The sequence below is a fragment of the Lissotriton vulgaris genome, chromosome 9, assembly GCF_964263255.1.
Source record: "Lissotriton vulgaris chromosome 9, aLisVul1.2, whole genome shotgun sequence".
Taxonomy (NCBI): domain Eukaryota; kingdom Metazoa; phylum Chordata; class Amphibia; order Caudata; family Salamandridae; genus Lissotriton; species Lissotriton vulgaris.
The window spans coordinates 122,132,241-122,159,348 of record NC_141697.1 but is presented as its reverse complement, the minus strand read 5'-3'; positions in this window follow the sequence as shown (position 1 = coordinate 122,159,348).

The following is a 27,108-nucleotide window of genomic DNA, read 5'->3' as shown; positions in this document are numbered from 1 at the left end:
GCACTTTACCACTTGTTAGCAGGGGTAAAGTTTACCGAGTTCCTATGGCCAACAAAAACAGCCAAAGCAAACTTCTGGGTGAATATCAGATAAAAGCTGGTCATTTACAACAGTCCCAAACCCTAGTCCTAAGAGTACCTTCTGTAAAAAAAAGGTTTAAAAAGTGGAGACCTGTTGAGGCACTTGATGTTAGTGTAAAGGTGCAGTACTCACAACCAGTTGTTGAAAACGGATGGAACATAACATGGTATTGTGCCGTACAGTAGAACTTTAACTGGGTGGAATGACAACGCCAGCCAACCTACCACCTTGAAGAAAGGATCATGCAACAACAAGAAAAACTACTGCGAACAATCACCTGAAACTCTAAACTGTGATGGTGAGCTTGAGGTTGGATGCAGGCAGAATGTGTAACATTTGTGCTGCAGATGTATTTTCTGAATCAATATTGATATTCAAAGCGCAATAGCATAAGGTTAAATACAGTATTTTTGTACAATGTAAATATCCTAATACTTGATTAAACAATACCAGGCTGTTAGAACTGGCTATTTCTGGTAGGCTAAGGCTGACGCCAAAGCCAGGCAGAAACCACCATTCTAGTCAGGGCAAGGAAGTCACACGCCAAGATAACCTCTGCTCACCCACTTGGTAGCTTGGCACAAGCAGTAAGGCTAAACTCGGAGGCAATGTGTAAAGCATTTGCGCCAGCGCACAACAGCAACAACATACTAGGCACACCACAAAAGAGACTCCACACAAGGTTATTATAAAAATAACTTTTGTATTGTAAAAACATATCAGATAAAATCACACATATACATTGTGCCAACTGGCACGGGCAATATTCACATGGGATTATTTACAAGACAGGGCCACATGGGCCACTGTCGTATTCAGATATAGCACTTCTAGATAAAACGTAGAATGTAAAATCACTTCTAGAATAAAGAATAAATGTAACATAAAATAATAATCAAAGATAACAACCAGTAACCACTGGTAACAGGAACCAGGACCTTACTAGGACCACCTGTACTAAGAAAGAAGAACCACCTAAGTATCACACAGCATTTAGGGGTCTAAGAAAGAATACATTACTCATGAGGCAATAAACCTACTTTCAGAGAAGTAGAAAAGACAACCACCTAAGTATCACTCAGCGTTTAGGGGTCTAGGAAAAGAACACATTACCCATGATGCAATAACCTACATTCAGAGGAGTAATAAAGACAACCACCTAAGAATAGACACATTTAGGGGTATAAACCAGAACACCTTACCCATGATGCATGAACACATTCAGAGGAGTAATAAAGAGAAACACATGATGCCATACACATTCAGAGGTGTTAAGAATAGAGCACATGATGCAATAAAATAGATTCAGGGGTGCAGCGCAAGAAGACACATGATGACTAACCAGATGACGACCCACAGCGCTATAATCCAAATAAAGCGCTCTACAGCGCTAGAAATCAGGCAGAGCGCTCCCAGGCGCTCAGGGGGAAGCACAGCGCTTCCTGCAGGCAAATGCAGCTCCTCCATGCTGCAACACGGTCCCAGAGATTCCAAGGGGGCAAGCAAAGTCCCCCCAACAGCCCAGCAAGGCAGAGGGGTCCCCCAGGAGTCCAGGAATGTCCATCAGAGGTCCAGGAGCTGGGCAGGGCCCAGGGATTCCCCTGAGCCCCAGCAGCAGCATGCCCCTGGCAGATTCAAGTCAGAAACAAGAACATTTTGGAAGGGGGCACAGCCCCTTCTTATACACAGAAAATCCTTTGAAGTCCTTTGAAGTCCTTTGAAGCAGGCAGTGTGAGAACCAGCTGGACTGGTTTAGAGGGAAGTCCCCTTCAGTATCAGGGACAGAGGTGTCAGTCGCCCAGCGGGAGGTGGAGCCAGCTTTGTAGTTAGGCAGGCACAGCCCTTCACTATCAGGTGCCATCTCCTCCCACTTCCCTGGCAGCAGATGCTGCCTTTCATCCATGGGCTGACTTCAGACAACCTCCTGGGCTCTCTAGCCCCTGTCATCCTCAAACCAGACAGTCAATCCACAAGCAGGCCCAGGCACTCTGGGCCAGGCTCACCAGCCAATCACACGCTAGCACCAACTTACACAAATATTCCAACTTCCAAAAGTAGTACTTCTAGACTAGACACAGTCATGCCGCATACATCATTTTGCAGCATTCACTCTCACGAGTTCATACATACCAAAATCGCCCCTGCACTCCCCACACATCAGGAACTACCATGGGCATACATATTCCCCATTCATTCCTATGGGAGGGCAGGTCACTCACCACACATACAGAGAGCTCAAGCACTTTACACTGTACCACAGTGAAAAAGTGCGCAGAGGCCTAAAATCACCAACACCAGGTTCCATAAACAGGCTAGGAAAAAGCAAAAAGGCTAGGGGTGAACCTGCCCAACGGGCCGGGTCCAACACAGGCTGTACCATTTCTCACTAGACTGGGGGCTTCTTAAAATCAAAGAAAGACACATGCATCAACAACAGTTCAGTATTTGTGGACAGCAACAATACTACATCTGTATTTAGCCTGAGTAGAGACAACTGGCATTTTTATCCACAAGTCCTGAAGAAATGCAAGGGAAGGATTTCAGTTCTGGAACATCTTATTTAACAAGCATTTGCAATGCAATAGGTCTCGCATCAGGAAAGTTTGAGCTATTGGTCTTGTAAATGACAAACTTTTTATTTATGTGTTGGTTTTGAAAGTAGCGAAATAATAGATTTGCAATTTATAATGCCAATATTTTTAACTTTCGCAAATGTGACACCTATAGCATTTTTAATGCAATATGTGTTGTATTTAAGTGATTTAGATGTATTGATATTACAAATAACAATGGCTTTCAATTTTTTTACATAATTAATACTTAAATAAAAGGTATTGTAATTTATAATGGCAATAGCTTAATAGTTTAAACTTTTGTAAATAACTTTTGTGAAGATTATGTTCAGTGTATTTTATTGTGACAAAATCTAAATAAATATCAACATCTTTTTGTGACGTTTGTAATAAAGCTTGAAACATTGAGAGAACATATTTGAATCAGTTGTTGTTGAATAGCTGCACAGATTGATGCTGTGGTGGCTCTGAATGATGTTGTGGCGGCTCTGAATGATGTTGTGGCGGCTCTGAATGATGTTGTGGCGGCGACGAGTGATGCTGTGGCTGGTGCTATGTAAAGCGCTCGGAGACCCGATTTCTCGGGTCTACTTTGCGCAATAGAAAACTAAAAAAAAAAATGTTTGGAGGACAAACTGGTAGCCATGCTGTCTGCCTAGTGTCTCTCTGGTGCTCCATTCAGGGTGCACCTTTTGCCACTTAGGCCATGCTTACTGCTATAATTATTATAACATCCTGTGTTTCTGGGCAAATCACTTTATCTCTCTGTGCCTACCAAAAAAATAATTATGTCCTTGTTAAATGTAACTGGTGCTCATATAATGTGCTCCCATACCTTCAGGTCGAATGCGCGATATATAAAAAAAAACTGTTACACTTAGGCACAACCATTAAGAGGCATCATTTTTGCTTCTCCCAAAGTGACCTCTTTGCAGGACATTGCCCATCAGCCACTCTGGTACTCTGGAGACTGGAGGGATGCTTGTGTCCTCTGCATGCCAGAACTTAGTTTGTTGCTAAGTTATTTCAAGGCACTTATTTTGCCAGTTCTTTACGCCTGGTGGCTTCCTGCTTGGATGTGGCTCAGTCATCTTGTATGAGACCTGCTCAATCTGAGATGCTATTTTGCTGTTTGATTTTGATTCAGAATAGCGTAGATTCATGGCAGAATAGTGAGCAGGCGGTGAAATGGCCAACTGATTGGCACGGATTCATTCAATCGCAGGAGGAATGAATTATGTATTTAAAATTAGGTCTCTGACTTGCAACTCCAAACCAGGTGCTTTTTTTTACCCACTAAGTGCAAAAGTCTGAGACCTGTACATGTGCGCAGCGGCAAACGTGTCGCAACATCCTAATTTGCAGACTGAACACGTACATTTGGTCAAAGTAAGGCAGCATCTCCTTTCTGAAGAGGGAATTAAATAGTTTCATGAGGTCATAGTCATTTCACGAAGGAATATTTGGAACATTGGCCAAAGGGTCATTGTCTTGAAACAATTTGCAAAAAACGGATTCTACCGTTCTCTGTATTAAAATCTGTAGATGCTGCTTTTTAGACATTCGACTTTTAAAAGACCTCTGCAAGTAGCCTATGAACATCCTCAAATCCACTAAAATATGTGTGTTGTTATCGTATCAGGTTTGAACAATGTGTTTCAAATGCAGAATTCACCACCATTTGCTTGCATTGATTTTAAGGATTTTCATCATATTGTTAGACTGCATCGCTTGATGTGCCAGCACCCCCACCCCCAAGTTCGGGTTTAGTTGCAGCCGTGGCCTCCGATAAGACTGCTGAAATACATATTCACTAAGACTGCTGAAATACATATTCACTATACAGGCAAAGTTGGCCTTGCCAGTGCTTGTTCATTTCGAGTCTAGCCATGCCTGCATGGAGTTGGCCTCCTGAGATGCGAGTTATTCATGCAGGTAGGGGGGGTGTTGGCTGTTAGTGCCTGGCACGCCCTGCAGGAGCCAGCTGAGGGCCCCCACCCTTCAGAAGGGCCCCATCCTGTCCCAAGTTCTATGGACATCTGGGAGAGATGGGAGACCCGGGTCCCTTTCCCATTTTATAGGTGGTCCCATCATTTGACGTCACGCCGCTGGCAGGAGGTCTGGAGGGTGACAGGACACACAGGGGCAGCGCCTTGAGGCGCAGAGCACTTCCCCTCTTCTGAGCACGTTTGCCAGCGCCAAGAAGACATCAGGTAAGTGTTAAAAACGAGCCCTGCAAAAATCGAAGTTGAACGCTAGAGTGCAATAGAAATGGACTGGAGCTGGAAGCACAGGCCCCGCCCCCTGCTCAGATGGGGGAGGGGGAGCATTATCCGCTAAACTTCTCCATTTCATCACACGTGATTGTAGTGGACTTAAAGGTACTTACGCTGCGTCACGTGCCCTTCGAGCTGCGCGTCACAAAACTCGGTCTTGCTCGCTGCACTTCCCTTCATGCCTCAGTTGTTGCCTCAACAGCTCCCTTGGCCCTAGAGTGCCAAGAGGCCCAGGAACTGGCGAACACGGCACTATAACATAAAAACCTGCGCATCGCAACATTATAGGCAGGCTAGTCGCACTGAGCTGTACATTAGAAGCAGGCCATGTGTAGCTCTGCCACCACCAAGGCCCACGTGACAAACGCGGCCTCTGGTGACCCATTGAACAAGCCACAACAGATTTACCGCCACGCTTCTCCCTGTGGACACATTCTCCTTGGCATAGTGAAAAAACAAAAATTAATTGTATAAGTTGATTGTCAGACTACTCACGACTCAACCCCAACTCCTTTTTGCTGCCCTACCTTAACCCCTAACATACAGGTCCTCGCAGTTAATGTTTTCCAGTCTCAGCACTTATTTATTTATCTAATGCGATTTTCTATAGTGCGACATTATCAGAAGGTGTCATGTGGGAGCTTCACCTGCCTACGAGAACAGGGCTAAGGTGCTAAGGATAGGTCTTGAACAATGTCACGTGACAGAGAGGACGCCCAATAGGAGAGCGAGTTCGTTCTGTGACGTAAGGCGGACTTCCAGGAAATCCCTGTTTTGCTAGAGAGTCCTTGAATGCGGCGTAGCGCGTCTGCTCTTCATCCTGTAATTGTGGGCAAATCGTTTAATCCCCCGGTGCCTATCAAAAATGAATGTGTCCGTGTGTAATGCCGCTGCCACCACCGCGGGACGAGAGGAGCCTGAGAGACCCGGTGAGTGGGGGAGGGGGGGCTGTGTGTGTGCGCATGAGCCCATGAGTGGTGGGGGGTGCATGCGTGGCTGTGTGTGTGCGCGTGAGTGGTGGGGGGGTGCGTGCGTGGCTGTGTGTGTGCGCGTGACCCCGTGAGCGGTGGGGGGGGGTGCGTGGCTGTGTGTGTGTATGTGTGTGTGTGTTTGCGCACTTCAGGGAATCTGAGGCAAGAGATGTGCACGGCGCCGGCCTGGACGTGGGCGTTCACAGATACCAATCGCCGCGCGTCCCTGACCCCTGTCTCAGATTCCCAGGAGGCGGGCAAATTAGTTGTTGAGCTGGACGCAATGCTTCGCATTGCTTTCTCCAGCTCAACCTAAAAAATGGGCCATGAGCCCTTAATGTGATCTCAGAGTGGTTGACATTAAAGCTGAAAAGGATCCCTGTCTTCCTTTGTTACTCCCTCCCACTGAGTCTGATCTCTTGGCTTGAAAAGTTTTAAGTAATATGGCAGCTTGTATCTTTGTTTCCTCTTTAGATAAGCTGGTAATGCCTGCGTCTCAGAAGGCTCTAAAAATGGCGACTAGTTGGTAGCTTCCAAGCCGAGGCATTGAGCAGTAACAAGTGCCTCATTGTAGGCTGATAAGGATTAGTCCATCCTCAACTAGTCTTCAGGAGTGTGCCAGCAAGAGGGGAAACCATGACCCAAGAGCAGTACTCAGTAGCAGGCTCTCTCTCCCGGCAAGACCAACCAGAAAGCAAATCTCATTAACTTCCTGTCTGGTGCTCCTGTAGCTCTTCCAATTGGCTGAATGACCTACGCTCTCTCAGCTCTATGTGGGATATGAAGGCTAAACAATGAACAACATGCTCACTTCAGAGGGTGATCTCTCCTATCCGGACTGTCATTGTGATATTACTCAGAACACTTGAAATAGAAAACCAATACTTTTTTTAAATTCTGTTAATTTACATTTTTAACTTTAGAAGTCACACTCATACATGAATAAAAGATCATCTTCATAAATTATGCCCATATTCTTCCACACCCCAGTGCAAATTATAGTAAGATAACATTTGGGGCCATAATAGAAAGTAAATACAACTTCAGACCAACAACTCTGCGTCGTCTTCCTTAACCTGACCACCCCCGGCCAGACCCAAGCCGTTCCTGCACATGCCAGGTTTGAAACGGTCCCACCAGGCACTGCATGCCTTCTTGCGATTTTGTGGGTATCCTGTGGCTTTTTGTTGTAATTCTTCTTCAAAAGAGCAAAAGTACATCCCTCTAAGCTATTTAAGAAAGAGTGGGGCCTTCACCAACTGCCATTAACTAGCAATGTATCGCTTAGAGAACAGCAACCAATTCCAATGAATTGTTTCTGAACACAACGACCATCCTAAGCATGACACACCCCCAGAAGGGTCATCTTAGTGTCTCCCTTATTAGTATCCCACCACCTCTTCGAGTGTTTCCAGAATTGTGGCTTAGTATCTTAGGAAAATGGGGCAGTCCCATATCACATGCAGCAAAGTCCTCCTCACTCACGCACATCGGGCAGCTACCTAGTCCCACGTTCCACAGTCAGTCAGGTGTGTAGTAAATCCTGTGGAAGTTGAATGTGTCTAAGGCTGGGATTACCAGCTGTCTAGCAGCCATCTTGACCTCGGTCCATTCTTCATTGTCCAGTTTCCCCAGGTCTGACTCCCATTGATCTCTTAGTTTCGGCATCAGATCTGGGGCGCTAATCATCAGGGAGTTGTATAAATGGAAGATATCTTTCCACCAATTACCACAATAGTGAGTTTGGATTCTTGTTTCCAGTCCAGGGAGGACCTGGCTTGGCAGTTCGGTCTGGACTGTTCCCATGGGGCACAGGGTCAAGACTGATTTGCATATGGCTGGGTCCAAACTGGAACGGCATGGTGAGCAAAAAACGATGGATTTAGGCCCAGATCTCTGTACTGGGGGTGAATATGACATTGTTCTGCATTCTGTCCATCAGTTGTTGTTTTTGCATTTGTTACCCCGAGTGGGACGGGTATACTCAGATTTGAGTCCTGTGCTTTCCATTCCACTGGAATCAAGACATCCTGGCTGAAGAGGGCTGAAAGCCCGTGGGACGGGTATGCTCAGATTTGAGTCCTGTGCTTTCCATTCCACTGGAATCAAGACATCCTGGCTGAAGAGGGCTGAAAGCCCGAAACCGGTCCTAGGATGCTTGTTTCCAGTCCAGGGAGGACCTGGCTTGGCATTCGGGCTGGACTGTTCCCATGGGGCACAGGGTCAAGACTGATTTGCATATAGCGTGGTCCAAACTGGAATGGCATGGTGAGCAAAAAAAAAACAATGGATTTAGGCCCAGATCTCTGTACTGGGGTGAATGTATGACATTGTTCTGCATTCTGTCCATCAATTGTTGTTTTTGCATTCATGCATTTGCTGACATGACACCCTTTTGGTCCTACTTGACAAGAGATGCCATCTCCTTCATGATTCTGTTGGGAAGAGCTTTCTCTACTAATTGAGCCTTGATGTTGATCAGTGAGATCAGAATATATGAGGCACAGTCCGCTACTGGCTTGTAAGGTTTGAGAATAACCTCCACGTGGCCACAAAACTATCCTGGGTTACTACCTTAGAACCATTGCAAGGAGAGGTACGATTAGACTAGTTGCGTATTTCTTAACCCTTTTCTTGCTGCCGTCGGCCATTGGCCGACGGCAGCACTACCTCCCCAGTGCTGCCGTCGGCCATTGGCCGACGCGGCCCCGCCCGTGCACGAAAACGCCAGCACCGCGGCGGAATTAGGAGCCAGGCGCCTTCCCATTTGGCATTTCTTGCACTTCCAACATTGGTTTCTGTGAGCGGAGCATTCAGGTCCGACTTATTGGTTGGGGAGAGAGACGGCATTATCAAGCTTTCTGGCAGCGGGTGCTCTCCCTCTAACGGGCAGGAGAGATTTAGAAAACTAGTATTGAACTATTAGTTGTCCTACATCCCTAACCATTACTTTATAACTTGTGTGAAAAGATCTATATGATGCTTAACTCTCATTCAAAGTCATCTTGACCTTCGGACCAAATTAGCTTGGCAGCCCACTCATGTATTTCTCTCTATGCGCATGCGCGCATTCGCTGCTAGAAGGACCGCAGGCCTCTTGAACTGCCATTGCAAACACTTGTGCAGGTCGTTTGTTTCCCACAGCTTCAGGGAGTCTGAAGCACAGAGGAGACAATGGTCCCTCAGAGAGATTTCTTTTATGCTGGCCCTTCCTCACCCCTGCTGGAGTGGGGCTGAGTGTGGACCGCCCTCACAGATGTGTAGCCCTGCTAATGAAGGGCCTTCACTGTTGTCAGCCTCGGTGGTACATTGGAGGTGAGTTTCTATTCAGTGTAGCCCGTATTTTAAAAAAAAAAAAGAAAAGAAGGAAAATCACAAAACTTTTGTTCAGCACAGTTTGCACAGAGAGCTCTCTGTTGGAGGCCTGCGAAACAGTTTGGAACAGCGGGTGCAAACCTTATTAAGGGTATGGTGGGCGACTCCTGCAGCAATTCTATCTATGAGAAACTAGATTTGAGAAGCTTTGTGGGGTGCGCTACAGGTGACCTCCAGGGAAAAACATAGGTCTTATTGTCTCAAGAAAGAAAGGGACAGGGCTATTGGCACATCATGGAAAAAATAACATGATTAAAAATCTTTTTGCGGTGTACAGCGGTGTACTATCTGTACAAAAATGGAGTCGAATCCTACAAATCCCCGTGTGAACTTGACCAGGCGTCCATGTTTATATTGTGACAGGGAAGCGGGAGAAGGGGGGAAATGTGGGATAAAAGGAGAGAGAGAAGGTTGAAAGAAAAAAACAAAAGAAAGAAAACTGAACGACACTTTTAAAAGCTTACTGTTTGCAGTCGCTAGTCTGTACTTTCTCGATGTAGTTTAAATATATGAAGGCATTTTTAGTGTGACATTTGTGTGTATGTAATTTTTATTCCCTTTACAATGCTTAATTTGTAAAAAAAAAGAAAAAAAAGAAAAAAAAGTACCTGGGCACAAAATGTTTCTTAGATCCAGTCCTTCTATGGAAGCGCAATAAGAATCTGGAATACCTTCCCTTCAAACTTTCGTCAGGCCACATGTCATGACACCTTCAAAACGGACGTCAAAGCTCTCCTCTTTGAGGGATATTTGGGTTAACTACCCATGGAACCCGCGTGCCACATTTAGGCACTCCAATGCCCCATCCGGCATTATCTATCGACACGGCCGTTTTAACAGCATTAAAGGCTCACAGGAATAAAAATTGATATTATCGATGAAAATAAACTTAAATTAAATTCTGGTCTGCGCATAGATTAGCATGGGCCCCCCATGGTGAATTTTAGAACACCATGTTTACAGAAATGGGCTAAAATCTAGTGATTCTGAAGGAGCGCTAATAAAATATGACAGCAAATTGTGTGGTGTGCGGTACAAGCCTCACCACCCCAGGAGTTATTGGGGTTTACCCTTCCCAATAAGTCTTTCTTTGAAATTATGATGGCAAAGTGGATTTTTCTGCACACATTTCCTAAAAGTCGGCTGACAATTTATATGTATAATAGACTTAATGTCTTTGCATCTGAAAGAGGAGGTTGTGAAGAGACCCAAAGATATAGAACTCTCCCATTTGGAGGCCGAGGACAGCGGCACCAGACCAGTCCGAAAGGCACAAAGCTGCTGCTTAGTTATAGACCAGTTGCAGTGGCTCGCAATGATAAGAATAAGAATTCTGTCTGCATACTCTCAGGGGTCCAGGCAAATATCTATCTGCAAGTAGTTTGCAGCCACATTAAGCTGGTAGGACAGATGCATCTTCTGTTTCAATCACTGACGAGCTTTCTCCAGTGGGAGATCCTTCCGCCATGTAAAACAGCTTCCATCCGCAGTGAAGCAGTCATGGTGGAGTGAGCAATGCTTGGTGAAAGGGAGATGGGGGAGGGTTTGAATGGTGATTGTGCGCTGCCTTCATTGTGGTTTTTTTGGTGATGAGTAGAACTTTACAACCATCCAGGGTGGAGGTGAGCTTGGCTTAAAGGTTCTTTCTGAATTCTATAGTGAGGGTGGGTACCAGACTGCCTGCCTTTTCTTTGCAAGATGTGATAAGATATGTGTGGTCTTCATTGATAACCTAACACATCTAGCGTGTGTGTGCCTTATTTATTTGATAGGACACCCCCAACACCACACACACACAATACATGGGTAGAAGATTCTTGTAGTAAACAGAAACCTTCTGCTGTGTACAATTATAGGTGCTTAATTTAAGCCGGTGGTTTCCGTTGCTCGGCATCAGCACTTAAGTAGTTTCTGCTGCTCAACACGGGCACTTAATTATCATCACCACACCTATGACAGACTGCCACATGGAGGCGCTGTTCATCTAATTTAGAGATTAGCTAAACGACTGTTGTTTATAAATACAATATACACTAAAAATTGCTAATACCTGCCTCCCCAGCCATTCCTTTAGCTTTGGAGACCTGCTATACTCTGAGCTGCAGCACTTGCAGGTGAGATAGATGGTTAGTAGTTGTTTTGGCAGCGATGACAAGGGCGATGGGTGGTGCAAGCTGCAGTGGCCTCCTGGTCAGAACCTGGCACTTATTACTTTACACATTAAGCACCAGACTCAGTCAGTAAAAATCTTGGCGCCCTAATTAATTCACAGATGAGCGACTGTATGCTGCATAGTAATGGCTGTGCCACAGAATGCGGAGCTTTAAAAAAGTGATGCTGAAGCTGCTGAGACTTCTGTTGGGTGCGACCTCTCTATCCTACTGACACTGGCTCTATGATGGTAAATATTGGAGCTATCAGAACGAAACAATAACCAGCGCAGCTTTGTACACAGTAAAAACAGCAGGTTGATTAGAATCACATCATCTAAAAGTGGTTTGAGATGCTACTTGTACCTGCTTCTGATTCATTTAAAACGTTTCCAAATATGTGTGCTCGGCAAACACTACTAGCTGGTAGCTGATATGAATACAACCCGAAGCACGCTTCTCTACAGTGTTGTATTGTAATTGCATTTAAATAGCGCTTACTACCCCTGGTGAGGCGTTGGCCTGCTCTATGGCAGATAGCACGCTACTTCAAAACCCAAAGTTAGCAGTTAGTCCACTAGGTACTTGTTAAATTTGGTTATTAGTTGTTATTTTTAACCCTAGGAGGAGCTGGCGTAGTGCCACTATGCAGAGTTCCACGGAGTTGGGAAAATACTCAGTGGAACTCTGCTCTGCTCCACGCCTCCACCCCTCCACCCGTATTACAAGGATCCTACTCATACACAGAACTGTGCACAGAGACCTAGGACATCAGTGAATTGTGGTGTACCAGAAACTCACCTCCGTACCTAGAAAAACCCCAACCAGCTATCATCAGTGTCACATTAACTCTTTGTCCTATAGCAAAGTAACCAATGATTAGACAACCTAGAACATGCGACTTAGGACCATCTCAGGAATGGTGGGAAGTGAGAACACTCTTTTGTTATACTCTCATACCAGTCCACAACAGGAGTAAATAAGAGACACGGTAAGGGTAAAATATTTATTTTAACGACGTGATCTCATGTGCAGTACCTTAGTCAACATAAGCAGACATATGATTAGAAATAATATGGTTAGCATTGTTACAATACCATAACATATAAAAGGAGAAATCATATTACAAGGATGGTGAAAACCGGTCCTATAGCGCCTAGTTTTAGCACCCTCCCTATATAGAAACTATGTATTATAAACTACAGAAGAACTCTTAGGCTTGTCTGGGTGACTCCATTACCTTTCCGCTCAGTAAGAGTAAATTACATCTGGATCAGCATAAGCTCTCTGAATCCCTGGAAACAGAAATCCTCCAAGTGTGTGAAATAATGGTTAGTGTGCAATAATAAGGGCACCAGAATCTTAGTTGGCTTACAGCTGCCTAATTGTTGTGTCTAGAAAGCGTTACTCGAGCATGTCGAAAAACAGCTACCATGTTTTGATAACCTTGACGGCTTCAGCACTCACTGTGCAGACTAGGGGCACGATGTAAGTCTAGAGATGTCGAAAACAAAACCCTTTCTCATGTGAAGACCTTCGCAAGGTTAACTTACAAAAACAGCTATGCAGTGTCGTGTGAAAAAGTAGCAAAAGGTAAAATGGCGTTTACACTTCTAATAAGCCATGCTAACATAGCATGCGTGTAAAGCAGGCCCTAGACCAAACTACACCCCCCCTAATAAAACATATATAAAAAGAAAGAACACACTTACTTGTACTGTGGCGTCGCTGGACTGCCCTCCTCCTACTCGCCATCTCTGTCCTGCAAACCCCCTACGTCCCACGTACATCTTGAGAGAAATGCTCATTTTAAAATATTTTGTATTTGGGGGTTGGAGGCAGGGAGCCTATTTTAGCAGGGGGTGACTGGCTAACTCCGTTCCGGAGTCAGAGTTTTGCCTAAACTCCGAGTTCTCAGCGGAGCGCAGAGTAGGCAAAACTCTGCACACTCTCCTGGCTGCTTATGCTGACGTATTGCTGAGTGACGGAGAGGCCGCTAAGCCTTGGGTTTAATCTAACCACAAACTGCAACACTCCTGAGCCACTGAAGCCTCTTTTGTAGTGATGCACAAGAGTGCCAGGGGCCTAAAGCACATGCATTCCTTGCTGTCATCATACAACTTGCTATTGTTACGGTTTAGTGTGTCCCATAGACCCTTGAGCCCCAGTGCTACTGCACCTATTGCATAATTGATAGCTACGCCCCAATGCTCTTTGAGGGTCAGTAACTATGATAGTGTCTCTTGAGCAGATGCAAACCACCAGCCCAAAACAAGCACTGGGGCCAACGGAAAAAAAGCACTTAAGCTGCGCAACTTGCTGTTTGTGCTGCATTACTGTTGTTGAGTATGTGCTTATGATTGAGAGTAGGAAGATTGTCCAAGTGTACAGGGTGGGCGCAGTGTCAACAAGCATCAATAGGGCAGCATTATGGGAATACACTGAGGCACAGTAGTCACAGAAGGTGGAAAAACATTCTTAAGATCCCCTGGCTGGAGCAGGGCACCCTTTTGAGACACCTATTAGAGCTTGCCATCAAATCCATAACAAATGTCATTGCCCTGGAATGGAATGGAATGAGGATTTGTAAAGCGCGATGGCTACCCGGAGGCGTCCCAGCGCTGTAGAAACTGATGTGTTGAGCTGTAGGGGTGGGAGTGCGGGAAGCAGAGGAGCAGGTTAAGTGTGGGATTTATTAAAAAGACAAGTTTTTAAGAGTTTTCGAAAGGTAAGCAGGTTGGGTTCTGACCTAATTGCGAGGGGAAGAGAATTCCAGATCCTGGCCAGGTTGTAGGAAAGCGAGCGGCCTCCGCATCTGGCTCTTCTTATGCGTGCACCATTTTATATTGGATATGGCTGTGCAGGGACTTTAAGGTCAGGACGTATTGCAGCACCATGCTGGAGGAGGCATCCTACAATAGAGCTGCTGTGATAGCTGGATGGCCCATATAAAGCATACCCTCCTGAAGGTACAACGCAGCTTTACCCTCCAGAAGATACAACGCTCCACTAGGAAATCCAGCACTACTCACAAACAATACAGCAACTCTATCCCAGGAGGATTACTGGCTATTAAAATGAAGGAGAACAGTCCATGTTTCCAAACATAGCTCCCTGTTATACATAAGAGAACCACAGGCCCGAAACGCATCTAGCCTGGGCCTAACTTGAGGCCCTTTGCAGGTTATAGCGTTAGTTTAGGCTGCAAAATTCCAGTTGGAAGCCCATAGAGCCATAGGGCAAGAAATGGTCCTACGGCAAAAAGTGGTTGCAACTTCAATTTTAAACCTATAAGATTGTTCAACCTACTGACACACTTGCATTTTGCTGAAGAACAAACCAAATATCAATGTACTTCACCACAGCATCTAGCATCTGGGCATCTGGCCAACCAACTATAAGACTAAATTGAGGGAAGAAGGAAAATGTAGTGTTAGGTTACAAATGACCGCGCAATATCGATAATCGGATAACTATTGTCTGCTTCATGCATTGCCTACATTGCCACCATCTCTGTACAGGGGAACTGAACAAACATAGGACAAGAACCCAAAAATGACTACGCTTCGCTGTAAAATCAGCATAATCAACTGTTTTCATCTATTACTATTGTGATTTTCATTATAATGTACTTTTATAGAGTAACTCTTGTAAATGCTGTAGCAATGCTGACAAATATTTAATCTATACATCTGTAGTTACTAGGTTCCAAGTGGTCTCCATTTTAGCATATAGGGGTGAGAGGCCCCTTCTGGGGTATCATGGGAAATTGTACCAATTTAAGAAGCTTAATGAATAGTTTTATCATTGCCAATTGGAGCATGGGGTGCGGGGTTTGAGCATTGTGCTTTATCCAGATGTTTTGTTTGTCAACTCTTCATATTTATCTTCCAGGCGAAGTCTAAAATTACTACTCACACGCATGAGTGAACTGCCTAGGTATGTCTGGTTGGATGCCTGGTGCAGGACTTTGGATCTGGAACAAGGGTGGGTGGTGGGTAGGCCGAGGGGGTAGTTCTGGGAGGGGTGGGATGTGGGTGGGGTTGTTTCCTGTTGTGGCTCTATGGACAATGGGCCTGCTCCGACTGATGGCCTCACACTTGCCGGGGTTTATTGGACTGTGTGAGTGTACCCTAAGGCTGTGTTTCGTTGGTATCGCTATGGAAGTTGACAGACTTTTACATGCTTTGTACAACAAGACTTTTCTGCTTTGTGAAAGAGCCTTTCTTTTTTCAATAAAAAGATTTAATACTAAAATTACTACTCAGAATAATAATAATAATACTTTATTGTAAATCAATTTAGATTATCACTGTTAACATGAAAGATATTGCTTTAGATATGTGAAAAGAACAGTTTGTCTAAAATGTTGATACAATTAAAGAGTAAATACTATTTTTAAAACCAATCAAATTCAAAGTAAATCCATACATCTCCCAGCTGCCGGATGGCCCCATCTAAGAATATGACCAAACAGCCCCTCAAAAAAGCATCTGTGCCTTGAAAACAGGTTGTCATATGATTAAGCGGATGAATGAATGCTCATGCAATTAAATAGGGACTATTATCAGTTTCCTTATTAGACTTAAAGTCCGACAACTGCACATCAAATAACTTAAGGAATCGCAAAGCATAGCCGCAGAATCTGAACACTGCTGATGTTGAAATACCAGATGCCCTCAGTTCTGGCATTGCCATCAACTGAAAGCAGAATCTAACATGTTTTTGCTTGTGCTTGTTTTATAATGAGCTTAGAGGTGATACTGAGGCGCCGATAGTTCATAAGAAGCAGGAATATTTTTCTTTGTTTATAATGTAATATTCCATCGTAATTATCACAAAAGGCCAGTTTGAGTTCCTCCCTCTTTCACTTTTGCTTTAAAATCTGCATTGCTTAAGTTGTCTGCCATTCTTTTTGTATATTGAACTCTATTATAAACTATTCTAGGCACTGTAGCCATATTGTTTTGTTATCGGAATGAGTGGCATTGATTCCTAAGTATCTGCTTTTGCTCTCTTCAGTCTGTGCAGCAGCCGCTACACTGGGCATCAATCCTGTCAGCTATGTTGGAGAGATAAAATTCTAAACAGAGTTGGGCAGATGGAATAGAGTTGGGTAGGGGGGAAATGTAATAAAGAGCTTTACTCATGATGATTTCCAGATCTTCGTTAAAATTATTTCAAAAGGCTACTGCTCTATACATTATTGCGAGAGTGAGTTTGGCTGAAATAAACAGTGCGGAGTGATAGAGCTGATGGACTCTGTAATGTGTAATATAGCCTTCTTATTTCTATTCTATTATTGGCATATCTAGAGCACATGACTACCCATAACGTGCCGCCCAGCGCTAACAAGTATACCAGTACCCATATCATCACAGAGAATGTTGATTCTCCAATTAATATGCAGAGAGAATCTTGATTTCATTAAAGACAACGAAGGCTAACATTATGCAAAGGCTTTTATTGCCGCTTCCAACTGCAGCCCCTTTAAAGAACGTTAACACATCATAAAGATAAGAATGTTCATAAGACAATATAAGTATCTGCTGCTCAATGTCATCTTCCTCTTTTAGCTGCTAACACAAGAAGATGTTGATCCATCCCCTCTCGACCGACTCATTTCTTTCCTTCCTTCCGCTGGTCAAGTCCGGCTCCCCGCTGGACCCCTGCCCCGCCTACATCCTAAAGCAGATTTACACCTACTGCCCCTCACCACCTTTAGTGCTCCTAAATAGCTTGCTGGCTCAGGGCATCGTTACCCCTGCACTCAAATCGGCAGTGATCGTTCCGATCCTAAAAAAACCTGGAGCGGATCCCTCCGATCCAGTCAACTTCCGCCCAATCTCCCTCTTGCCTTTCCTGGCTAAGGTATTGGAACGGCACGTGGTAAAAACCCTGAGCGACTTCGTGGAAAGTCATGGTGTGTTGGCTCCAAGACAGGCCGGCTTCCGCCCGGCCCACTCAACTGAGTCCGTTATAACATCGGTTCTGGACAACCTCCGACAAGGAATGGATACCAATCAACATCAGGCCTTGATCCTTTTAGATCTTTCCGCCGCATTCGACACGGTGGATCATACCATCTTACTCTCACGTGTCGAAGCGGCGGGAATCAGAGGAACAGCCCTACTATGGTTATCCTCCTTTTTGAGCGGCCGGACTCAAGCGGTCTGTCTGGGAGAGTTCTCTGCGGAATTTCAACCCATCCAGTGTGGTGTCCCCCAGGGCTCCTCTTTGTCCCCCCTTTTATTTAACCTTTACATTGCCCCCCTCATCTTTGCTTTACAGCAACTGGAGGTCTCTGTGTATAACTACGCAGACGATCTCCAGCTCATTTTTTCCCTTTCCTCTACCCCTGAGTCTATGTCTAAAGTTCAGTCCATCATGACCTTCATCCAGGACTGGATGAACTTCAACCACCTGAAACTCAACCCTGATAAAACGGAGTTGGTGTTGACAGGTGGTTGCTCCAGTCCCTGGACCTCCTCCTTCTGGCCCCCCTCACTAGGTTCCCCTCCCACTCCTGTATCCTCTGTTAAAACCCTTGGATTCAAAATCAATAACCAACTCTCCCTACATTCTCAAGTCTCCGCTGTGGTTTCCTCAGCCTTCCTCTCACTCAGGACTATCCGCAGAGTCTCTCGATTTTTTGCCCCAGACGCGCTCAAACTAATTGTTCTAGCTATGGTAACATCTCGCCTAGATTATGGCAATGTCCTCTACCATGGCATGCCCGACTACCTTATGAGGCGTCTCCAGCTTGTTCAAAACCAGGCCGCTTGGCTGGTTTTTAACCTTTCCAAATCACATCATGTAACCCCTCTTCTCTTTTCCCTGCATTGGCTCCCTGTCCGGCAACGCGTCTTATTCAAGCTCGGCTGCACCATTTTTAAAGCCCGGACAGGCTCTGCCTCTTCCTTCATCAACTCGGCCATTCAATCCTACACTCCCTCACGAGACCTCCGATCCTCTTCTCACCACCTTCTCTTGGTTCCCCGCTTCAAACGGAAGAAGTGGGGTGGTTCCAAGTTTGCAACCACGGGTCCAGCCTTCTGGAACTCTCTTCCATTGTCCCTCAGAACCTGCACCCAGTACCCCCTCTTCCGCAGAGACCTTAAGACCTTCCTCTTCACCCAAGCCTTCCCATCCTGAATGCTCACCTTTCCCCCTTTCCGACCCGCTGAGTAGCAGTTGCCAGTTAGCGCCAAGAAACCGCCAGGTGTACGAGCGCTATACAAATCCCTTCAAATTCAAATTCAAATTCATCTTGGAAACTTTGGAATCATCTTACACGGTATTTTCTAGAGAGAGGGAAAGAGTCCCAAGTGAAAGGAAATCTTAAACATTTTGTGATTTCAATTTATACAGGTTATCTAAGATAAATCCCAATAAATATATGTATACCACTCCTCAAGGGAGAGGAGGGTGGGATAATGTTAGCCTCCATTGTCTTTAATGAAATCAAGATTCTATATGCATATTAATTGGAGAATCGACATTTCATTACAAGATCGGAGGTTACCATTATGCATGCTCAAAGCCCCTCAAAGCTACATTATTAACATGCTCTATTGGTTTTAGATAGAATGTTTCAAAATTGCTTGTGTTTGACCAGTCAGCTGTTTTCAGAATCTCTGGAAATGATCCACCAAAAAATCTTACTAGACATTGCTCCTCTTGAAGAATGAGCGCCGAACCTTGAAAGGTCGACACCAGCTTCACTCATAATCACACGTATCCACCTGGCAAAACTCGCTGTAGAAACCGGTTTATGAGGTTTCACATAAGACAAAATAAGCTGATCAACCCCATGCGATCTGAGCTCTAAAATCTTACTTTCATATTCTTTCATGCATCTTCCCACGCATAATTTTTCGCAATCATGAAAGAAAGGGTAGAAGATGGAATCAGACTTAGTCTTCGTTCCTTTCCAGACATCGAAGTGTACACCCTCACTAGAATAGAATCTGTTGGATATTTCTAGCGCTTTGATGTTAGATACTCTTTCAAACGATATCAAACAAAGTAAGGTAGCAAGTTTAATGGAAATTTGTTTGTGGGAGAGATAGGTGTTGTTAAGCCAAGAACCCAATAGTTTAAAAATTAAGTATACGTTCCATATGGATTCATAACGTGTCTTTGGTGGTCTTTTAAGTCTCACACCTTTCATTGCTCTTTTAATCAAAGCATCACTCCCGATCGCCAGATTATTAACTAAGGCATGACCAGAAGAAACAGCTGTTCTATAGCAGTTGATAGTTCTATAAGAAGGTCAGGATTCAAAAAGACTTGCTAAGAAGTTGACTATGAACTGAACAGAGTTTTCACAGAATCCAAATCCCTTTCCAGACACAAACTGCTCCACTTGATCCACACTCCTTTATATGCCCAGGATTCGTCCAAAGGCTTTTAGCTTTTGATGAAAGATTTGGATATATCTAACTGATCTCCTGAAATCTTCTAAACAAAAAGGTTCATTTTCCCTTTTAGAACCAACGGGTGTTCTTTTCCATCTGGGCCTTGTAGGAGGCCCAAGGACATCGGACCAGGTGTGGGATATCCACAGTTAGTTCTATCAACCCGGGAAACCAGACTTTTGACTTACAGGAGGGGGTCACTAAGATAAAACTTCTCAACTCTAGGCTCACTTTTCACAAAACCCTTTGTATCATGGAGAAGGGGGAAGGCATAACCTTTGCTCATGTCCCGTGATTGAAGGAAGGCATCCACAGCTGTTGATTTTGGTCCTGGTCTTCAACTGAAGTATGTTGGAATTTGAAAGGTTAGTCTGGCAAATAAATCTATTTGGAATGAACTCCATAGTTCTTGTGTCCTTGAAAAAAAATCCGGATGTAACTTCCAATCACTGAAATCTCTGCAGTATCAGCCCTGGAATAAATTCTGCTCATAGCATAATATTGTGATCCCAGAAGAAATACCAAATTCTTTTTGCTAAACTCAAGAGTATTGGTGATTTTGTACCCCCCCAGTCGATTTATATTAGATGCTGCTGAGAAACTGTCTAATTGGATCAGTGTGTTGGAATTTTGTAAGCTCGCCCTGAAGCTCATAAGGGCATTCAAGCTGGCTAACATTTACAAACAGTTTTTGTGTAGTGACTGTTCCTCTATGGACCATCTTCCTCCACTTTCCTGATTTTTTTTTTTAACCGGGCTCCCCAGCCCCGGTTGCTCGCGTCTGATTCTACGACAAAGTTGAGTACATTTCCGAATATGACCTTGCCATTCTACACCTCTAGGTTGTTTAGCCACCAGTTTTGGTCTTCCCGAGCCTCTTGTGTAGGGGTAATAAAATCTCCGTACAACAGGCCCTTCATTAGATTTAAGGTTTTTAGTCTCTGTAACTCCTGTAGTGGAGGGTTCCTGGGGATATTGCCTGAATAGAGGATGATAGGAGACCCAAGTCGCTTACGAGGTCCCTCAGAATTACAGGCTCTCTTGATGGGATTGACCTCACTTCCTTTTCTATCTTTAATACTTTCTTATGTGGTAGGATTAGTTGGAACAGAATGGAATTCAATTGATCCCCAGAAACTCTATCTTCTGTTTGGGAATCATGACAGACTTTTTTGAATTTACAATGAAACCTATGTTCCCTAAGAGTTCTAAGGCCCATGATAGGTGTTTTAGAGGTTCTGACCTGTCTTTTGACATGATGAGAATGTCGTCTAGATATATGATACAATGAACTCCCCTTTCTCTGAGATGATTGGTCACTGGGTGAAGGACCTTGGTGAAGCACCATGGGGTTGAGGATAGGCCGAAGGGTAGGCATCGGAACTAGTGAGTCACACCTCTCCAAGTAAACCGTAGGAATTTCTGGCTGTCTCTGTCCATTGGTATAGTAAAATAAGCATCCTTGAGTTCCAGTTTCACCAGCCAGTTGTTGGCTTCTAAAACCTTTCTCAAGATGTGAAGTCCCTCCATTTTTAAATGTCTGTATATTAGGAACTTGTTTAGTTCTTTTAGGTTTATGACAGGTCGCAAACCCTTCTCTTTCTTTTGCACCAAATAAATTGTACTTACAAATCCCTTTATCTTTTCCTGATCTGTTCTCACTTGTATTAAACTACTTTTTCTAACATCTGGGTCACTTCCTTTTCTATTAGACTCATTTTTTTCTACATCTAAGGACAATTCTCTGGCTCTTAGCGAATGTACAGGGTATTTCCAAAAATCTATCTTGAAACCTGCCAAGGTTTGCAGTACCCATGGGTCTTTTCCCAATTTTGAATGAATAATCTTAGTCTTCCCCCTACTTTCCTGGAAGAAGAAATGCTATTGCTCACCTTTAGATCCTTGGTTTGAGGCTCCGCCTCAGGTTCTCTGGTTTCTCTCTCTTTGAGGGTAGAAATTTGAGCTCTGACGGTAGCCCGTTCCGAAATTGGTGAACCCTCGTTGCTCCTGAAGGTAGAACTGAAACCTGAATGTTCCACGGCTGACATGGCTCTCTTGTCATCCCTTCCAAAAACGGTCTTGAGCCAAACACTCTGCGCATATTGTTTTGTGCTTTGCTAAAGGCCGTAAAGGGGGACACATATTTCCCCAAGGTTTTGACAAAGTCATCTCCAAAAAGGAACCCCTCGGTGTCAGCCATATTTTTCTATGGTTGACAAGTCCGCAAGTTTGGGGTTCATCATCATTAGGACGCCTTTGCATCTTTCCGTAATCAGATTTGCCTTAGCGTTACCTAAAATGCATATTGCTCGTTGGGCCCAGCCTCTTTAGAGGTCCGCATGAATAGGGGTCTTATTACCGCTAGTGTCCTCAGCAATGTCGAGGATGCGAGTAAGGGGGCCTAGAATGTCCAGGACTTTGTCTTGGCATTGTTTCAGGCATTTCTCAATTCGCTTCATAAGGTCCTTCCCAAATTTAAACTGAAAAGTTATTAATTCTGAATCTAGTTTAGGAGTGTTGCAAACCTTGTCAGTGTTGAGGGTCTTGGACACTCATTCCTAAGGAGGTCACAGGTTTTCTTGTCTAGGTTTTTTAACCCAGTGTGACAGGTATTTTGAAACGTGGTCCATTGGCCACCACTCCGCGTTTAGCTGATGTCTCGTTTTAGTAGGATTAAACATTTTGCCCCCAAATGGGTCTCGGATTTCTTGTGATGAGAGGGCTGTTCTATATCCTCCTTAAATGTTTCCAGGGTGTCATGATCCTGGGGATCGAAAACGAATTTGCCCACCTCCGCATCATAAGAAAAATTGTCTCCCGACGTAAGGCTGTCTCCAAGTTCTTTTGTGCCAAGAAGGTCACTCTTTCTTGATATGCCTCTAAGGGCAACTCTTCCATGTGCCGGTCAGGTGGCCAGTCTCTCTTGTGCTGCTACGAGCACCAACTTCTATTGCAGCACGAGGGCTGCCATTGCCGAAGGCGTCGTAAGAAGCCTTATCAAGGTGTTTCCTCTCATGAGAAACTATTTTTGATTTTAAATATTATTAAAGAGGAAATCTTTTCTTTGATGTTTAGTTTGCTTAGCGGCCAGCAGCTGGCAATAGCGTAGTGTTTAAAGATATATTTTTCCTTCTTTTCTCTGTAAGCTACTTCTTCGACCGATTGGGATGGCTGTTGCAGCTTGCTGAAGCTGTTGCCTGGCAACCATGTTGCTAGACCGTAGGCGTCAACAGGAAGGATGGGCTATTGTCATACCGTGCCATTGTGACGTCTAGGGTGGAGGCAGGTGTCTGGACGCATGAGGTGAAGACGCGCTGCTCCTCACCTTGGCTCAATGATTTTAAACAGTGCAGGCGATTTGAGGGACGCGCTTCGGAGAGGTCGCTTCTCCGCGTTCCTTCGTATATCTGGGCACAAATACGATAAAAAAATGGCAGTATCGTTTGTTTGCAAAGTGAATGACAGCTTAATCAAGCTCACAAATACCTAACCCAGCCGTAAATTGGCTGCAGCATGGTAGTACAGACTAAACATGAAGTGAAGCATTAAAAAAAATATTAACCATAAATAGCATGAGTTTTTTTAAACACCATAGTATATACACAATATGTACAAGAAAACGATCAATTAGAAATACTATAAAAGATGAAGCAGTAGAACCTTATCCATTACAAGGTCAATGTTTGGAACAACTTAACATCTAAGATCTGTAAAAAGACAAGCTCTTAATAACCAAAGTTTGCGTAAGTAATAGAGAGTATTCTTATTTTGCTGGAAGCAGCTAATAAAAGAGGAAGATGACATTGTGCACCAGATACTTATACTGCGCTTTGAACATTCTTATCTTTATGATGTGTTAACGTTCTTTAAAGGGGCTGCAGTTGGAAGTGGCAATAAAATCCTTTGCATAATAGTAGCCTCCGGTCTTGTAATGAAATTGGGTGAACAACAAAGTTTTCAATACATTTCTGAAGCTTAGTTCATCTTTGATCTTCCGCAACTTCATAGGCAATGAGTTCCATAATTTCGGAACTAAGAAGGCTAAAGACCTAGCACCACTTCCTGACTTATTGATCTTAGGAATTGTCAGTAGAAATAAGTCAGTAGATTGTAATGTCCTATTGGGGATGTAGGGTCAAACCAGATGTAATAGCTGTGTGCCCGTGTTGTGCAGATGATATTCCTGCTGTAAATCAGAAAAAGTGTCAGTTAATGAAATATCCAACAATCAAATGCCTTTATTAGACAATAGAGGCCATGGAAAACATTTCTGTCTATTGTAAGTTCAGTGTTGTGCCATATTGAAGCCAAACTATGGATGACTCCCTTTTGCCGCAGCGTTCTATGACCTGCTTCCCAAGTCTTTCTTATCCCTTGTAATATTGGGTTGGTGCAGGCTTCTGGTGCCGACAATTTCACTTATACCACTGAAATATTATCTGGCTTTTCAAGCCTCATTTTATCCAGTCACACCCAGTACAGGATTCCCAGAGTAGGCTGAAAATAGTAAGCAAATTGTGAAAGTCTAATCGCCATGTGTTACATCTCAAGGGTTGGAAGTCTGAGGATCATATTAGTGGTAGCAGCGTACAGTTTAAAGGCCAACAACCTTGGGGTTCCATCTTCCCATATATATCATCTGATAGCCAAATCAATTTGTTGAAGTATTAGCAATGGAACTGACACCAGTAGCATTTCAAAGACTTAGTAATAGCGAGGGGCCACAACCATCTTACCAGTCCGCACTCTCCCCCACAAAGAGAGCTGAAGATGACGCCACTTCAGAAAGTCTTCTGCATCTGGCTCATGAGAGAATCAATGTTGTCAGTTACCATGTGGTGTGGATTGGATTGAATCATTATTCCCAGGTATTTCAGCCCCGTCGGCATCCAGCAAAACTGAAAGCCTCGTACACAGTCCATTGCCATAGCCTGACTCATGGGCAGAGGGTCGCTTTTGGACCAATTTATGTTTATGTTTATGTTTATGTTTAAAAGACTTGTAGAGCGCACTCACATCGATTGGTTTCATGGTGCTGCAGAGAAGACAAGGAACAGGTTCAAAGGACTTTTAGTTGTATACTTGAGTTCAGTGGTAGGCTTGCTTATAGAGCCAGGCCTTAAGTGCTCCTCTGAATTTCATAAGGTCCGGGCAGATTCGGATCTCAAGAGAAAAGGAGTTCCAGAGGCGAGGGGCAAGTGTCGCAAATCGACAGCCACCTGTGCGCTTTCGTCTGAAGGAGGGGGTATGCAAAAGTGAATTAAAACTGTAGCCACTAAAGATCGAGAAGTGATGGACAACCCCGCCTAACTGCGGGAGTCCCAGAGGTGAGGAGACCTCACCTGAAGTTTGAACTTTCTTATGGGGGAGCTTAAGTGATGCCTATTGCCTAGAAGCCTGTCTGCCTGCAAAAAGAGTCTGTCTCGCCCTGAGGAGGTGAGACTGTAAAGGAGGAGAACAGCAGCATGCTCCGGGCTTGAGGAACACTCAGGGAAAGCAGACTGCCGGGTTGACTGAAGACAGAAATGCCCTATGCTGCAGTGGGTCTTTTGGTCTCTCTACAGTTTTCAGCAATAACCGCAACAGTCTACATACTACTGCACATCAGCCCATCTACCATGCCCTGTGTATCAGCCAGGTGGGGGCATCTTCCTTGCCATGTATAATGGCCCAGTGCGGAGACTCATCTTCTTTGCCATGTGTACTGTCCTACGTCGGCTGCAACTGCCTGACTGTGTTTCTGCTTGGGCTGTGCTTAATCTGCCTCAACATGGCATCGGCCGAGATGGAGCCTGGAACTGCCATGACAAGCAATCTGCGCTACAGCTTCCAGAACTGCCTACACAGTGGTTTCAGAGCCTGCTGAGCAACGTCAGACCATCTAGGGCAGCCGCGTTCCGGGAAGACATGAGCCACATCCAAATTATTTTGCGCTTTCTCTATGTGATTACCACAGGCCTTTATCTTCAGTGGGAGTAAGCTCAAAGGGCTAAACACTATTTTCCTACCCACTCCATCACCAAGGGTAAAAACCTAAGTAACAGGTTGCACATTTTACTTGTGCACCTCAGCTTTATTCATGCTTTTACTATAGTTTTGTAGGGGGACAGATAAACTAGGTTTACCTTGGTGGGAGGTACTACAAGAAGTGTGGTTACGGTGTGTAGCCCCTAAAATAGACCCGCGATCAGCGGAATCACCATTCATGCTGGATTGAATTGTGTAGTATTGAGGACTGCTGTGTATTTAAAAGTACTCCCTTTTTCTAAAAGACAATCACTGGGCTGGACACTAAAGTTAGTGTATCTTTTGGTTTATTGTTGAGTTCTGAGCTCATGCCCCCCTACTCTACCTCCATGAGAATCTTGATACTGCTGGCCCTCACTGTCCTGAGACTCCAGTGCAGAAAGGATTTAACTTTGCCCAGTTTGCAGATCCATGGTTGGATGACCCCCAGGAGGTCGGTGGCAAATCACCGCAGCCACCACGGTCGGGACCCAGCAGCTCATTCTGTCATGTGGCCCATTGAATGGGATCTGACATTACATAACTTAGCAAAACCTTAGAAACAAAAGAAAATCCAAGTGAAGTGTCCTTTGAGCAAAACATCTTGAAAAAATGTCAATCTGAAGTCAATCCTTCCCAAGGCAAATAATCCATGCAAGCAGGCGTTGGAGAATGCCTCCCTGACACCCTTCATGAAGGCCAGCAAGGAGCTAAGACCTTCCTAGATCTCTCTGCTGCCTATGGCAACATCAACCGCACCATCCTGTAGTGCAGGCTCAATGCATGGTATGGATATCAGGGGTGGCCCTTAAATGGATCAGCGTGTTTCTTCACAGTCAGAGTCAAATAATCCATGTATGAACTTCTGTTCATCCTCCTGTAAAGTGCTCACTGTTACTATTTAATATCGCCATGCTTCCTTTAACTCAAACAATAGTTTGTCATCAAATACATTTCCAGATGTACATGAATGACACCCAGATACACATCTTTTTATAGAACAGCAAGGAGAAACATGCTAGCATTGCGAATCTTCTAGACGCGTCTAGTTTAGGATGAAGGAAAGTCATCTGAATTAATCAGAGAATTGTATCCTAATCGTAGGTTGTCTGGGAGTCATCTCCTTTCTACTGGCTTCCTGCTCTGCACATCCCATCTATTTATTCCTATCCCGTCAGAAGTCTGAGGATCATTTTCGACTCAAACTTCAACTCATATATAATTGCAGTAGTGAAGGAATTAACTACCAACTCTCT